At 45.7% G+C, this 18,114-nt stretch overlaps 1 protein-coding gene across 1 annotated transcript in view; it reads left to right on the forward strand.

The window, feature by feature from the left end:
* The window catches only part of Siah3 (siah E3 ubiquitin protein ligase family member 3), a 64,240-nt gene that overhangs the window by 41,046 nt on the left and 5,080 nt on the right, over positions 1 to 18,114 (forward strand). The window lies entirely within an intron of this gene.

Below are 18,114 nucleotides of genomic sequence, written 5' to 3' on the forward strand. Positions count from 1 at the left end.
CCTACCATCTTTCACTAGAGCTTCCTGAGTCCTGATGGGCGGGGATTTGATGGAGACATCCCACTTAGGACTCAGTCTTCTACGGTCTCTTCCCCTTGACCAGCGGTGGGTTTGAATTTGTCCCCATCTGCAGGAGGAAGCTTCCCTGATAATCTTAAGTACAGCAGAATGTCATAGACGTCATCTTATGGCTATGTTCCTTTAGCCATAGATTAGTATTTGGTTTTCCCCTGGGTCCCTGGTCTATCTGGTTCCAGGGTCCGGGTCAGAGATGGGTTCTACCTCATGGAACGGGGCTTCAATCCAATTAGATTTTGGTTGGTTCCTCCCAAAGGCTTTATGGCATATTGCACTAGCGCATCTTGCAGGCAGGTCATCTTTGCAGATGAAACAGTTTATAGCTGAGCCGGTGTTTACCTTTCTCTTTGGTAGCAGGCAGAGTACCTTCCAGTACCATGGACACTGGAACACAGGGGTGAAGGCTCTAGGCAGGCACCAGCTCAGCTTCTCCATGTGCTTTAAGTTGTGTGTGTTTCTCTTTAGCAATAGGGCTAAATCAGTTTGTGGAGAGGGACCAATAGCCAAGCAAGCCCTTTCGTCCATGGCTGTTTCCATACAGACAGACTCTTGTTCTGCTGCCTTAAAGTTCCTGCTGTGTACTTAGCAACATATCCAATGTTGATCTGGAGCCAGCTGGGGACTCTTGTAAACCACACCAGGGTTTCTGATCTATGTTTCAGAACACAGCATCACCAGCTGCCTGTCCCAAGGGATGAGCTGTGACTCTTGCTGACAGCAACTGGAGTTCTTCTGTTTACCGTATAAATATTTCTACTGAGAATTATCTTGACAACCCTGACGTCTTGCCTACTCTTTTTTTCTTCCCAGGGGCTATACCCCTAAGTCCAGAAGAAAGATGATCTCAGGGGCATTTGTTCCTTACCTCACTCCGTAACAATATCGCAACCCTCATCATTAGGACTCGGTGACTAGGGGAGATGAATTCTTACCACTTTGTTGAATTTTCACATTGTAATAATTCTCCTGAGAAATATCACAATTTCTAGGGAAGATATTTTCTTCTCCTACTACCTGTGTCATGAATCAGCATGAACAGACAGCATCTCCACAAAGCCTCACCTCACTGCCCTCTTGTGTCTTCCCCAGCTGGCCTAGACCAGTGCCTGGGAGAGTCTACCAGCAAGCCATGACTGTCACCTGAGCAACCATATTAGTAATTGTTCTTGTTGCTGTCATAAAACACTCGACAAGAAAGAAGTCAAGAAGCAAGGGAGGGTTTATTTTGGTTCGCAGTCTGAGGGAGGGTTTATTTTGGTTCAGTCCATCATGGTGAGGAAGTCACGGCGACAGGAATGAAACAGTTGGCCACATTTTATCCACACTCAGGACACAGAAAGAGAGGAATGGTGACTACCTGCTTTCTCCTTTTCATTCAGAGACCCTAGACCAGGGGATGGCGCTGCTCACAGTCAGAGCAGGTTTTGTCCCTTTGGTTCAACCTTTTTGGGAATAAAAGCATAAACAACATCTAGAGGTGAGCTTCCATGGCTACTCTAAAGCCTGTCAAGTTGACATGACATCATAGTAACCAATGCTTAAGAGACCTTACTTAAGAGATTACAGGAGCTACCAGGTATAAGAAACACTTTATAATGCTGAAATGATGTCTCAAGGTAACTGTTCTTTACTAGAGAGATGGCAAGAGGATTGCATAGCTCCATGAAAGGCCGTATTCATACAATTCCATTGTCATTTCAGTCACCGACATTAGAAGGGCATATGCCGGGACTGAAGAAATGGCTCAGTGATTAAGAGCACCGGCTGTTCTTCTAGAGGACCTGGGTTCAATTCCCAGTACCCACATGGCAGCTCACAATTGTCTGTAACTCCAGTTCTAGGGGATCTATGGCACCAGGCACACACGTGATGCGTGTGTGTGTGTGTGTGTGTGTGTGTGTGTGTGTGTGTGTATGCAGGCAAAATACCCGTATACATAAGATAAAATTTTAAAAAACTAAAAGTGTGTGGAGATTTCTTCCTCCATCCTCCATCCTCCCCAACCTCCTCTGGCTGTCAAAATGCTCTGTACAGATGGCCCCAAACTTGCAGTCTTTCAACTTCACTAATGCGTCAAGAGCAACACCTTGGGCAGAACTCATGCTATGAGCTTTAACTATGGTCATCTGGGGTTGGCTACATGGTACCATACTCTTGGGCAGTGGCCGCAAACTGTGGTTCCCGGTCAGCCCTCATCCTACAGGGAAACGACACTCCACATCAGATGAAGGTCTATGCGAGAATGTTCACTAGGCTAGGCACATCGTGATGTACTCTAGATGCAGGGAATTCCTGCCTGGTGATGGGACTCTTAGGATGTAATCACATGGTAAATTGAGGCGCATCTTTAAATCTGCTTACACCTTTCAACACAACCTCATTTCTCCTTGTTTTGCAAGAATTAGTCCCTGAAAAGACCAAGTCCCCGCCTCCCCATTCCCAAACTGTGGTGGTTTGAATGAAAATGGATCCCATAGGATCATAGGGAATGGTGTTATTAGAAAGGATTGGGACATGTGGCCTTATTAGATTAGGTGTGGCCTGGTTGGAGGAGGTTTGTCATTGGGGTGGGCTTTGACACTTTAAATACTCAAGCCAGGCCCAGTCTCTCTCTCTCTCTCTCTCTCTCTCTCTCTCTCTCTCTCTCTCTCTCCCTCCCTCCTTCCCTCCCTCCCTCCCTGCTGTTTGCCAGTCTATATGTAGAAACCTCAGCTCCTTTCCAGCACCTTGTCTGCCTGTGTGTTGCCATTCTTTCTATCAGGATGATAACTATAAGTCAGCCCCAATTAAATGTTTTCCATTATAAGAGGTGCCGTGGTCACGGCAATAGAAATCCTAAGACACCATCCTTTGAAGGTTGCCCCCCTCCACGACCCAGACTCACCTATTATTTCTGGCTCACTTTATTGACACCTCTTAAACAAGCCTCCCCTGAACATCAAGCCATTGGGTTCTGAAAGGAACACTTCCTGCTTCACACCGTCACAGCACAGCAGTCTATGGCCGCTCGTATGCTAGGTGCTGGAGGCTAAAGCAGCAGCGTCTAGGACCATATCCCCCTCAACATTTCTAGTATATTTTTGATGCTCCATAGGTGGAGGGGAATTATGTCTGCCTTTATATTCATAGTCATTTTTCCCCGAGGTCCTGGGGGAATATAAAGATCAGAAGCAAACCCTGGCAGTGTGCCCTTCCCTTGGGATGGTTGGGGAAGTAAGGCCTTATCCCACTGCCTGCTGTGAACACAGTACCGAGAGAGGTCACCCACAAAGACAAAGATATTCTGTCTCATTACCAATTCAGTTCCAATGGAAGCCCTTGCCGGGACCCTTAATTTCTTGTGTTAAAACAACAAACAGGGTGACCCCAGTCCCATCTCTAATAAGGAGCATGGGTCAACAATTACTCATTTGAGCCAGAGCTTCCTTCCGCCTGACAGGCTAAGATGAAAATTTGTGCTCTTACTGGCAAGAGCTATAAATTAGTTTGATGCCACTGTTAAACCCAGGGGCGAATAAGAGTGGATTGAAGGTGGGGGAGGGTCAACACGGAAAGCCTGACTGCTTCCAACAACAAAGCCAGCAACCTCAGAGACCTCGTGGACAAGGGAGGCCGGAGCGAGAGAGGTGGATGAGAGATAGGAAGTCACACGGTGACTCTGGGACCAGACCTTGTCCTCATTGAGGTTCTGAATGAAAATCCAGTTTCTTTTTTATCCTGAATGTGTGGAGGGTTGCTGGACAAAAGAATATATAAATAGTGGGCTATATGGAGCGATTGCTTTCAACATGGTCCAAATAAAGTCATTTATGTGGCATTCATGGGCGTTCTCCCCGGGGTTCTTCAAGGCCAAGGAAGTCCCTACGATGGCACTTCTCTTTTACATGTTTGACACATATTCTTTCATGACCCTCAGATTTGGGGAAATAATTTCCGAGAATAGACATGCACTATTTAGACATCTATGTTAAAGAACAAGGCAGGAGGAGTGCCCTATCAAAGCATTAATAATTCTCCTGTTAGGATGGGGCAGTGTGAGGTGTGCTATTCTTGTCTTTGTACAATGTAGGATTTTCTCAAATGTTTGAGATGGGATTGCATTAGCTCCTAATGGGGAAACAGTAAGTTTAAAAGCAATTCCCCACGAGCCTGCTGATATCTGAGATGGGAAAGGGGGTTGTTGATAGGACCCATCTAGAGGAGACGGGAATCACCCAGGCTTGACTCTGGAATGTTACACACATCGTTTCTCTGCAGAAGATTTATCTTCCTCATTATGTTTGCTCTTTACTTAACATTAGGATTAGATCCAGGTCCCTGGCTCCTCTGCCAACTGATGAGCTAAGCGGGTTAGGAAGGAAAGCTCAGTTTGGGATGGAATGAAATATGAGCAGCATACTATCTGCATGCAGATGGTTGAGTGTGGCAGCTGGATAGGAAGGGACAGGAAGTGCCCCCGTGCAGATAGACCCTACCTTCTCCATTCTCTGTCCCTGTATATCGGCTACCGGTAGAAACTGTCTCCACCTCCCAGCTGGAAGGTTGAGATGTTACACGTGATGTTCTTAGAATGGACAGTCTATGACTCAGACGCAGACATAGCCCATGCCTCCATTCACCGAAGACTTCCCTCACAAGTGGTTTTTGTCTTCAAAACATCATTTTTCGCACCGTCCAGGAGAGAAGTAAGTATTGTATCCACCCTATAGTCATAGAAACTGAGGTTGGAAAGAAAAAGAAAAAGGGACTTCCCCTTGCCCATCAAAGCAGAGGAAGAGCTTGATCCCCATGTCTATTCTGTCTTTCTCAGAGTTCCTGTCCCCTACCTCATCAGTCACCACTGAGTCTGCTGGTGGTACCTAGCTCCTTTTCTTATCCCACCCCGGGGAAATATAAGCTTCATTCTGCGACCCAGCCATCAGGATGTGTGGCATTAGATAGCGATTAATGTGCAGTGGGTGGGGGAGATCAAGGGTCGTGGACATGACAAGTTCTAGCAATGGTGAGAAACTGAGGAGGTTTGGGTTCATTCTGGCTGCTTGCCACAAGGCTGGGACATTGGCAGAGCTGGCCTCAAAGACTTGCCATTTCTTTGTTCTCTGGGGAAGGCTTGGGTACCATTATCAGCTTATCTTTTGTCAGAAATAGTCTCCAATATTAGTATCATGGGGGAATTTGGGAAGCAGTCATAGAATTGGGGCAGCGATATGGAGAAAGACAAAGTCCTTCCAAACCATCCTTTTTTGCAAACATAAATTGTTTTCAAGACTCCTTAAAGGAATCCTAGACCCTTTCTCACTATTGAGCAAGGTTCTGTCTTCTCCCCTTTTGAACTTCCTCTCCCACTGGGTTGAGAATTAAGAGATAAGAAGGCAAAAAGGTTGGGACAATTTGCACTCAAGACAGGGTAAAACATATTCTTTGACATTTTAAAGTTTTGAAAGGGTTTATTTGAGTAGATAGTCAAAGAAAAAGAAACCACCAAATCAAAGTGAGTAGAAGCAGTTGCTGGGAAATTGTTGTAAGAGGGATGTGGAAACAAAACAAATGAACTATTTGATTGGTTAAAATATGAGCTACTGTCTTCTTTAGGTAAGGAGGTTAAGACAGTGTAATCAATGTCCAGCTAGCTGCCTGAGGTTGACTGAGCTTGAGTTTTGTCTGGATAGTCTAGGAACCCAGTGTATTAGAACCACTGTGACTAGCAGTCCTTTGTATTAGCCAGGGTTCTCTAGAACAAAGCTAATGGAATCAATATATATTTTAGGGATTTATTAAATCAATTTATACTGAAACAGCAGCAACAGCTGTCTCGTACCTGAGAAGCTGAGAACCCAGTAGGGGCTCTGCCCTTGAGGTCGGTGCTTCAGCCGTGGGAGTAGTTTGATAATCGCTCTCGCTGTAGAGCCTGACAATCCCGTAGCTTCTCAGAACACAAGGCTGGACCCACCTCAGCAGCCCCAATCTGGTGCTAAAGCCATGGAGGGTTTCTGGAGAGTTACCAGTCTCAGTGAGACAGTGGAAACCTGGAAGCCATGGCTCTAACTTCAGTGAAGGAAGCAGCAGCAATGGGGTAAATCAACTCAACAGCCAGAGAGAAAGCTGAGCCAGCCAAAGACAATCTTCCTGCAGCAGGCCCCTTTGTGCCTAGGCTGCTACCAAAAGGTACCACCCACATTTGGGGTGGGTCTTCCCACATCAATTAAGGCAGTCAGGTCAGGTGTAAGGTTCCCTGCTCAGGTCATTCTAATTTGTGGCAAGTTGATCTTAAAACCAACTATCACATCCTTCAACTAAAGTTTTCAAGCAACCTCTGCCAGAACCTGATGAAGATAACCTCTGACCTTTCTCCTACAGGCGAAATAGTTTCCTTCCCTTTGAGAAAAGTGACCTCTCAGAGGAAAGGGGTCACACTTGATTTGTTCACTGCCTTATCTCCAGCACCTCATAAACTGTAACATAAAATGAACAGTGATGGATGGGTGGATGGATGGACAGATGGATGGATGGGTGGATGGGTGAATAGACAGATGAAAGGACAGATGGGAGGATGGGTGGATGAATGAATGGATGGGTGGGTGGGTGGATGGATGAGTACATGGATGGATTTATTACATAGAGAGGTATGGAAACCAGTAGATCCTGGAGAAAAGCACATTTGTTTATGTCTTATTACTTAAAACTGAGAGAGAGAGAGAGAGAGAGAGAGAGAGAGAGAGAGAGAGAGAGAGAGAGAGAGAGAAGCTGCTTTGGAACCCTGCACATGAAAACCCTATTAAGCTAAACAGTAAAAAATTATGAGAAGCTATAAAAATGGATAATTTATTAATTAAAGCTAAGTTCTTTACTAACGTACAAATTTAAATACTGTGAGAAGAAAGAAGATTAAGGAACTTCCATTCTGTGGATAAGAATTCCTTCAAGGCCTCTGCTTCCCCAGTCCCCCTATGAGTTCCTGCTATGCCCGCTGTCTGCATGGCTCTCTCTGACTACTAAATCAGGCAGCCGTCCAGCTCAAAGTAAAGTCCCATCACATCTATTGTGAAGGTGACAATGGATCCCGGTGGGACTTAGAGTTGTTAAAGAATCAAAGACACAGACGGTGATGGCTGAGGTCATTTAGGAGCTTCTCCTTGGTTCCTACAGGGATTCAGGTGCTTGGGGGTGACCCCAGGTCTGATGCAGCAGTCAAGGGAGGGAAGGTGCATCTCTCACTCTTCAGGCTACAGTGGCCACAGTTGCAGCTTCCCTGGGAGCTGGTCCAGACCTATTGCAACCAAGTTTGCATTTTAACAAGCTGCACAGGTGCTTTGCACGCACACTTCTCAGGGGTTGAGGACTGCAGTCTAGCCCACTAGGCAGAGTAGTAAACAGGGGTTCTGGTGCTTGTGCAGTTGCTAGGAATGTTGTATGTGATTTATACACATGCGGCATAGGGGGAGTTCCAGGCATGTCCTCTCCTCCACGGATCCCCAAGGCGTGGAGAGAAAAGAAAAGAGGTAAACCCACTCTCCTAGGCAGTCATGGGCAACCCAGCTGTGGGCATGACCCAAGAGGAAGAACTTTAATCCAGAAAAGGCTGAACTAGAGGTTGAGGACTTAGTCATTAAGAGACCAGGCCTTTTGGAGAGTCTAGAAGCTTCATAGAAAGTGAGTGCTCTCCAATAGGGAGAAAAGTGAACAAAACAGACCAAGGTAGAAATAAAGCCACGGTGACTTCTGGGAAGGAATACCTACATGGGGACAATTTAAATTGCCTTGAAGTAGCACCAACTAATTATCTTGGAACACTAATAAACTTGTTCCTTAGAGACATATCACAGCTTTAATAACTCAAAGATGAATTGTAGATGAATGAATTATTTGGGACTGCATGGATAGCTAAGCTCCCAAGCCCAGAGGGCAGCAATTTTCTCTTCTTCCTTCATAGCGCCCCCAAGCCGGATTTTTATTAAATATGCACCTAGCACTGATAGGCAGAGACGTAGACTTAATAAAACACCTGCCCCACCTCACTTGAGAGGATGCTCAATGCTATCAGGAGCTGTGTGAGATTGCATTGTTCTCGGGTTGAGGTGAGGGGAGCCACGTGCATCCTTGTTTCAGAGCTGAGCCCTATCGTCTAGTCTCAGAAAGGAACTTTCTGGCTCTAGGACCACAGCCTCCTGCAGGCAGGCTGTAGACTTCTTCAGTGCCAGTCCTGGTTTCTCTGTGGCTCTGGAGAACTCACCCACAGGGCTCTTGTTCTCCATTGTTCTGACCCAAGTGTGGCTTCTTCCCATCTCCTAGCTAGATAAGCTAGCTATTAGCATCACTGGCAAAAGAGACACCCTCTATCGAAAATCAGGTGTTCATAGGTTTGTGGGTTAAAGTCAGGGTCTTCTATTCGATTCCATTGGTCGACTTCTCTGTTTTTATGTCAATACCAAGCTGTTTTCAATACTGTAGCTCTGTAATATAGTTTGAAGTCAGGGATACTTGATCGGGGGAGGGGGAGGGAAATGGGAGGCAGTGGCAGGGAGGAGGCAGAAATCCTTAATAAATAAATAAATTAAAAAAAGAGACACCCTCCAACAGATGGAGAGGTGAAAGGCAGGCCCTCCTAAATTCTTACTCCTGTTGTGAGACAGTCTCATTTATCAGTGACCTAGACACAAAAGCCATAGACACCCTCGCACCCTCCCCCTTTCCTTCTGCTCAGGAGCCCTGCAGGAAAGATACTCAAGGAAGTTGCTGGTGAGGACCATGGGATACAACTCGATTTGTTCATAGGATTGTCTAAACTCACAAAGCATCATTGCCTTAACCAAACACTTGACGATGATAATGATAATAACAACGACAATGGTAATGGTGGTGGTGGTGATAAGGGTGATGGTGATGATGATGGTGGTGGTGGTGATAAGGATGATGATGATGATGACAATGGTGGTGGTGATAAGGATGATGGTGATGATGATGATAATAATAATGATGATAATGATGGTGGTGGTGGTGATAAGGATGACGGTGATGATGATGGTGGTGGTAGTGATAAGGATGATGGTGATGATGATGATGACAATGGTGGTGGTGATAAGGATGATGGTGATGACGATGACAATGATAATGATGATGATGATGATGATGACAATGATGGTGGTTGTGGTGATAAGGATGATGGTGATGATGATGATGATGATGATGATGATGACAATGGTGGTAGTGATAAGGATGATGGTGATGACAATGATGATAATAATGATGATGATGACAATGATGGTGGTGGTGATGATAAGGATGATGGTGATGATGATGATAATAATAATGATGATAATGATGGTGGTGGTGGTGATAAGGATGACGGTGATGATGATGGTGGTGGTAGTGATAAGGATGATGGTGATGATGATGATGATGACAATGGTGGTGGTGATAAGGATGATGATGATAATGATGATGATGATGATGATGACAATGATGGTGGTTGTGGTGATAAGGATGATGGTGATAATGATGATGATGATGACAATGGTGGTAGTGATAAGGATGATGGTGATGATGATGATAATAATGATGATGATGACAATGATGGTGGTGGTGGTGATAAGGATGATGGTGGTGATGACAATGGTGGTGGTGGTGATAAGGATGATGGTGATGACGATGATGATAATGGCAGTGGTGGCAGTGGCAGTGGTGGTGGCTGCAGCAATCATTTGTGAATTGCCAGTTACATTCCAGGTACTCAGCTGGCTTGCTCTGTGTGTTGTAGCCAGTATCCACTGTCTAGTGGCCAGGCAGAAATACTCAGTGAAAGACTTTTGATGATGAAAATTTTAACCCCAACTGAAATCATCAGGAGTCTTTAAAGGAAATCTGTTAGCCAACTAAGAACCACCCACATCCCAGAATGACATGTTTCCACTGTATCATATTTTCACTATGTGCATGCTCCATCCTCCCTATAAGCCCCGCCATCCTGACATGGTCCACTAATGTCTGATTTCCATTCCCTGCTCAGAGTCAGCCAGTCTGTGCCCCCACTAGCCTGCCATAAATCTCTTGCGTGAGATCTATTGCCTGGAGTGATTTTTGTGACATCCCTTGGCCCCGATTGCCAAGAACTCTTCTGCTGCAAAACCCTTTCAATATCTAAAAGGACATTCATGATTTATAATCTCATCTACTTTAGGTATAATTCTAGAGATTATGTAAAGTGTGGGTTTTTAGCCCCAACTAGCTGTTTGCTGATGATGGTGATAGTTATATCTACCCCCGATGTCTTTCCTACTTTGGCCTCTACGTGACAAATGTTTTCTGCGTCTCATTCAGTCCTTACCCACACTCTGGGAGATCTTATAATTCTTACTTTATAAATTGGAAAACTGAAGCATGAAGAGGTTAATTAAAGAGTCCAAGATTCATACTCATGTTGGTGTGACTTCAAAAATCAGTTTTCTTTCTACTCTGCATCATTGATTTCCAATCTACTCAATAAAATGATATATTTCCCATTTTAAGAATAGACTCTTATGAAAGCCTTTTTGGAGCTCAGGCCACTGTCAAGAAAGACTCTGGAGCCAGGTGGTGGTGGCACCCGCCTTTACTCGGGAGGCAGAGGCAGGCGGATCTTTGTGAGTTCAAAACCAGCCTGGTCTACAAGAGCTAGTTCCAGGACAGGCTCCAAAGCTACAGAGAAACTCTGTCTCAGAAAAAAAAAAGACTCTAGACAGTTGTGTTGTGTGTTAAAATGAGCATGCAACAGATAGACTAGACCTTGCTAAGAAGAAGGGGCTCCTAGTGGGCGGATACAATGGAGCCAAGCCAAGGGTGCTCTGTGGAGGATGGGAAGGTGGGGAGTTACAATGGGACAAGTTGAATTTGTAGAGTTCTTAGTAGGGATTTCTTTGAAGAACGGAGACACAAGCACACCTGGGGTAATTAGGCCATCGGAGTGTCTCATGCCATCCAGGACACATTTCCACACCCTCAAAATTTGCAAGTATGCATGCTTTCCATGTTTAGACTTTCCTACGTGACAGTTTCTAGAAGCCTACCTTCTCCCTAAGGTTAGGGCACTCAGTCAGCTGCAGCGGCCTCTGTTGTTAATAGATCAACACTACTGCCCATGGTCTGGAGTTGTCCAGATCTGCTGAGCGTGCTCTCCCAATGAAGCTCAACACACTCCCCTCAGTCATTCCGTGGTCCTGAACCCATCCTCCATGGATGTTTCTTGTTAATGGGGTTCCAGGTAATTACATCTTAACCTTTAAACTGCTCACATAGGCCCAGATTCCACTTACAGCTGCAGTATAAAAGTTGAACTCTGCAAAAAGTTCCTTCTAAGGAAGATCTTTTCATCTATAAGACTCATTAGCATGCTCCAAGCCTCACACAGAAAAAAAAAATGAGAGCCAGAGATAAATGGAAAGACAGCAGCTTTTCTCCAGCCTTGTGTTTAGACTGCAGGTCTGCCCTGAACGCCTGCAGGGTTCAAGGCAAAATTACAAGTGAAAGCTCACACACACCCACACCCCCACACACACACGCATACACCTGCACACATGCATGCACACACACGTACATACATACCTAAAATATTTCTAAGTAAAAACTCCAGGTATGAGACTCTACAAATATGTTTCATGCTTCTAACTTAATAATTCATTTCTTCATAATGAACGATGTGCACAGTTCCAGTCAGCAGTCTGGGTCCCTTTCTCCCAAAGCTGGCTCGTTCCACACTGTGAGAGACCTTCCATAAAGCCGAGAGCACACTCCAGCTCAACAGTCAAATTCTTCCCACCTTCCCCCAAGATACCCACCCATTGGCTACTTTTTGAGCTCAAGGAATTGCCTTCTGGCTAATGGATCCCTGGATAGCCTAGACTGCAGGGAACTGTCTCGGTCATTAAGATGGATTTTCAGCATCTTGGTTATCTGGGTGGTATATTGAAATATAGAGAGAATATGGTAGATTGTAGGGCTCTCGGTGGGCTCAATCCATTAGTTACTGTCTTGGTCACTGCTCTATTGCTGGGAAGAGACACCATGGCCAAGGCAACTCTTAGAAGAGAAAACATTTAATTAAAGGCTTGTTTATAATTTCGGAGGTTTTTAGTCCATTATCATCACAGCAAGAAGCATAGTTGGAGGAGTATTGAGAGTTACATTCTGATCTGTAGCAGAGAGAGCGAGACTCCTGATCCACAGGCAGATAGACTCCGGACTTGGCACGGGCTTTGGGAACTTCAAAACCCACCCCTAGTGCAACTCTTTCTCCAACAAGGCCAATCTCTTAATCCTTCTAATCCTTTCAAATCGTGCCACTCCCTAGCGACTAAGCTTTCAAACAGATGAGCCTATGGGGCCACCATTCTTGCTCAGGCCACCCCAGCTCCTCATCTTAGGAGAGAATGGACCTAGAGATCAGCAATAATCTTTGCTTGAGCCGAAGCTACCTTTGTGTGGATAATAGGTGAGCATGGGGCTCTTCAGTCGTTTGTGAGGTCAATAATCCTGCTGGGGCACATGAGAGAAAATCCATCTAGATCTATCTAGGAGACAGACAGATTTCCTCTATTAACCAGAAGACTGTGCTTCCCAGCCTATTTGCCGCTTACAATTGGGAAACAAATGATTGACACTTTCCAGTAAACCCTAAAAAGTAAAAGCAAAATGAATGCCTCTCTGGCACGTGACGGTTCTTGTCAAGCTTGAGTGTAGCCTCTGTGTCCCATTCCTGTCATTTTAGGATGCGACTCTTCCAGGACTCCGTCCCCAGGAGCTCACAGCTGTGAATTCACGGGACCACACACACAGACACACACACACACACACACACACACACACACACAGAGAGAGAGAGAGAGAGAGAGAGAGAGAGAGAGAGAGAGAGAGAGAGAGAGAGGTATTTCTCTAGCAGCTGGGGAGCTGGGGTAGAGGAGAGAGCCACCAGTGCACATGGGCAAGAAAGGGGTTCAGTTGATAAGCTATGCCTCATTCTTTCATTCCAATAGTGTGTACTCATTGAAAATCTGTGAGCCCCCTGGAGCTGAAAAGTGCCGGTCTTGCCCACCACAGGATACAGTACTGGGAAAATGAATATAACCCCTGTCATCAATAACTCCAGCCCAACCAAGGAGAGAGGGCCACCAACTAGCAGCTTTCAATGCAGGTTGAATAAAGAAGTTGTCTGACGCTCAATTGCTTTCTGACCACATCCCAGGACAGGGGTCAAGGCAGTAACCAGAAGAGACGATTGCCTCAAACCGGCATCAGCCTGGGCCCATGGCTGACAAAGCTGAGTGAGGTAAAGGCTGAGCCAGTGTGTTCTAGAGGAGGCTATTACCAGTGCATCTGTGCTGCAAACGTGTGCCAAGCGCCTGTTGTGCCGGGCACTGTACTCTCATCAACAATGATTCTAGTGAGAAGGTAACACAGACGAACCAACTAACGCTGCCCAGGCAAGGGGTGGAACTGGAAGCTAAAGGCCCCATGATCTCAAGTCTAGGGACTCAAGCGTGCAGGGTTCTGTCATTCTCAGAGCATCATCCCCGTTTTCTTTCCTATCCCTCACATAACCAGGGATCTCCTTTCAAAGAGGACCACTTGGGAGGCTTTGAGACCACAGAGGTCTATGTGGTCATCTCTATGGGTTCCTTAAGTTATTTGTCACGCATGGGTCTTGGTTTAAAACAGATTTATCCACCACAGTTGTTTCTTTCTTCAGTAGCATCCCGTTTCCCTCTTCCTGAGTGAATTGGTGACATAGATAGATCCTGAATCCATGATCACCACACCCAGCTTCAGGGATTTTAGTCACCAGGAAAGAAACTGCATGCAGAAATAGTCCTTTTTCTCTGTTTTTTTTGGGGGGGTGGTGAGACTGGGTTCTCTCTCTCTCTCTCTCTCTCTCTCTCTCTCTCTCTCTCTCTCTCTCGCAATTCCATGCATGAATATAATGGCTTTCGGTCATTTCATTGCCATCTCCCGCTCACCTCCCTCTGAAACTTTCTTCTTCTCCCTTCCACCTCCACGTCTCCTTCCTTTGGATGGACCCACCACTCCATTACAGCTGCTTCCACCAGCACGGGTAGGTTTTTGTTTTTCTGGCCCAAAGGCCATTGCTCAGAGTCTACAGCATTGAGGAAAGTGACACCTTCTCCCCCAGAAACCATTAACTGCCAGTACCCTCCCCCCCACACACACACTACACACTGTTAGGAATAGGACCTCATAGCCCCCCACCCATGATGAAATGTTGGCTGGACCAGTCTTGTACAGGTCTTGTGCAAATAACCACAGCTTCGGTGAGTTCGTGAATACACTGGCCGTGTTATGTCCAAAAGATGTATTTCTGCCCATCTCCCCAGCCTCTGACTCTTATATTCTTTCCACCCCATCTTCATAAATGTTGCCTGAGCCTAGGAGGGAGAGATAGAGCTGCGCCATTTAGGGTCAAGCTTTCTACCATCATTTACCCTTTGCCCTTTGACCAGCTCTGAGTCTCTGCGTTAACTGCCCCTCCCTGCTCTAAGGAGCACGTCTGAGCACACATTAATCTATGCTTCTAAATATGATTCTTTACAAAGCAGCTTGACAATTTTTTTTTGAGCCAGGGTCTTATACAGGCTGATGTCAAACTCATGACAATTCTCCTGCCTCAGCCTCCCAAATGCCAGAATTACAGCACACAGTGAAGTAACACCTGAACTCTTAAGGGAGGGTATCCGGCTACCGTAAGTCCTGTCTCAGAGGCTGGGCACCAAGTGCTTACTTAGAGAAGGAACTTTCAGGACCCATTCGCCAAAGACTCAGAGACTCAGTTTGCCTGACTTCTCTTTAGTTGACTCTCGCACATCACAGAGAGTCCACTCTGAGCATCTGTTCCACTGATTGACAAGCCACTAATTTCCCCAATGAGAACCCATGCGTAAGTGTTAATTAGCAGCATCTGGTGTGAATCAGAGCTACAGCTAGCAATTGAGGCAATTGTGCTCGTTATCTCTGGTGCATGGTCTTTTCCAATAAAACGTTAGGTGATCGTGCTGAGGTGTGAATTCCCGAAACAGGCATTGACGGCCCCACCGGAGTATGGTGTTAAAATGTATGCATTTAGATCCTACTCACTATGCAGAAGTATTTTAACGAAGAATGCAGACATGACCATAAGGCCCACAGAAACATATCACCCAACTCTGCCCCGTCAATCGGCTGAGAACTGAATCCCAGGGAGCGGGGAGAACAGCGCTACATTAGGATGTCCTGTCTGCGTGCTGAAGCTTCACTGTGACTTCTATCTCTAGCCCTAACCCTCACCCCTAAGGATTGTTTTGTTGTTTTGTTTGGTTGGTTGGTTTTAGTTTTTCAAGACAGGGTTTCTCAGGTAAGAGCCCTGTCTGTTTGGAATTTGCCTGTGCCCAGGCTGACCTTGAACTCAGAGATCTGCCTCCCGGAAAATTAAGGCGAGCACTGCCACCTGTGGCCTCAGCTCACTTCTTAACCATTGGTGGAGTGTTTCCGTGTCTTCCCAGGCTTTTGATGGTCACAGGTTTTGAGGGAAAGATGCAGAGAGGCTGGAAAACCAAATAAGAAAACATTTAGCTTTTCTCTCTGCCTATCTTTCTCAGAAACAGACAATGATTAAACACTAAAGCCCTAAGTCATATTTACCCACACTTCTGGGCCGACCTGACTGTTTACTGGGGATCAGGCCTTGACATTAGCCCCACCCTCTAATACTTGCCCCAAATGTTCTGCTACCCGTCCTGTTTGTTCTTCCACCCTCTGGATAAAAGGCCTTGGCAACATTGGACCTGTCCCTTCTCCCAGGATTCAATCCTCTGCTAACTAGCACAAACACACATCTGAGCATCATTTAAACCTGGGCACAGAATCCTCTTCCTGTTCAAGTAGCATGGCCCCAGTTCCTTGAGGTGAGTGGAAAGGAAAAGCAACCCTCTGGGTGAGCCTTCTACCCACAGGGAGCAGAAGCTGGAGAAAGGGTCCCGGATAATTCCAAGGACAGGTTTCCCCTCCTGAAATCAGGATTCAGAAAGGACAGCCATTACCAAGCCTAGGAGTGTGGCTGATCAAATTGAGAAATGTGTCTTAAAATTCAATTACACCCTCGGTGGAAGTAGGCTCACTAATGGTTAGGGATAGAATTATACCCAGTCTATAAAGCCTAACATTTCTAAACCCAATTCCATGGCCTACTCTAAAGGTTAATTCAAAACCTCTCTTGCAAATGGGAAGTTAAACACGGCCAAAGGAGAGATGCCATCCATTGCCTGACGGAGGGTTTATCAGTGGTAAGAGTTCATTAGTTTTAATTAGTGTAGTCACTAATGTTGCGTTAACAGTTTAGTGAAGGAAAGTAATTACTCTCACATCCACTGTATTAGATGGGAAGATTAGGATTCATCATCCAAAAATGATTAGCATTTTGCCAATTAAACAAATCCCTTCTCCCTGCCAGCAGAACCCGTGACCTCCCTCACCCTGCATCATTTAAATGAAACATATTTTGCATCAAAAGACGGAACGGGGAGAAATGAAGAATTAAGGCTGCCTTTATTTTTAGTTCTTTCTCAGAGTGCAGAGAGGGCGCGCACAGGTCTCCGTGAGTTCGTGATGCCAGACTCGATTTGCATAGTCATTTGCTTCCCCTCTGATTATCCTCGTCTACCATGTGGCGCCGCAGCAATTAAAAAACAAAAATGGCCGGTCGTGGTGGAAGATGAAACCAAGAGGGAGCAACCAGAAAGACTATGTGGAAGGACCATCGCTTGGGTACCATAGAGGGACAGGGTAGGGATCTGCTGGCCCCATTCTGAATGCCAGTTTGGAGCAAGCTTTACTGCTTGGCTTAAAAATGCCATGCTACCCACAGGGGTCCCTTAAAGCTATCAAGAGAGTCTCCGGAGCCTCCTGCTACCCACTGCTGGGCACAGAGGCCATTTCAGCCATAGTTTGACTTAGAAGACCTTAGCAGTATGACCCCAATACTCTCCGTCTGCCCTAGACCAGGCGGCTTCTCGCAAAGTTCTCAACAGTTCTAATGTACCCTGTGCTCTTTCTGGCTTCTCTGACCTTCTGTTCTCCTTGCTGGTAAACCTTCTGTTCTTGCTAGAGAAGCCACCCTTTATCTTCACTCAGAGTAACATCACCCCACACCAGCTAGAATAGTTACCCCCTCCAGTAACTTCCAGGGCCCCATTGTATATGGTCGTCTGTTAGGACTCACTGGGCTTGGTTCCAGAAGCCCCTCCCACTCCAGATGCTAAAATCCTTGGATGCTCAAATCCCTCTATAAAATAGCCTAGTATTTTCATATCTAGCCCATGAACCTCCTCCCAAATATCTTAAAGCAGTGGTTCTCAACCTCTGGGTCACAATTCCTTCACAGGGGTCACCTAAGACCATCAGAGAACACAGACATTTACATTATGACTCATAACAGTTGCAAAATTACAGTTACTGTCCCCATCTTCTCAGTATCAGGACTACAAGTGTGTCCCCCCAACCCCAGTTTGTTTGTTTGCTTTTTAAATGTGGGTTCTGGGGATCCAGGTCCAACACTCTACCCGCTGAGCTATCTCTCCACCTCATTTAAAAGAATTGGTGTGTGTGTGTGTGTGTGTGTGTGTGTGTGTGTGTGTGTGTACATGTACTGAATAACAGTATGAATGGGAAGGTCAGAAGACATCTTGAGGAAATTCATTCCCTCCCTCTGCCAAATGGGTTCTGTGGATAGGACTCAGGTTATCAGGCTTGGTGACACGTGCCTTTACCCACTGAGCCCTCTCACACCACTCCCCTCATTGATATTATTTCTCTAACAGTTTTTCATTTCTCCCCTTCCCTTTCTTCCTTCCAAACTTCCCTACCTCCTCTTGCCCCCTCTCAAATTCATGGCCTCTTTTTCTCTAATTGTTATTGCTACATCTATCTATCTATCTATCTATCTACCTACCTATCATCTATCTACCTATCTATCATCTGTCTATCTATCTATCTACTTACCTACCTACCTTCCTATCTACCCAC

The sequence above is a fragment of the Microtus pennsylvanicus genome, chromosome 15 (genome assembly GCF_037038515.1).
Source record: "Microtus pennsylvanicus isolate mMicPen1 chromosome 15, mMicPen1.hap1, whole genome shotgun sequence".
NCBI classification, from domain to species: Eukaryota; Metazoa; Chordata; class Mammalia; order Rodentia; family Cricetidae; genus Microtus; species Microtus pennsylvanicus.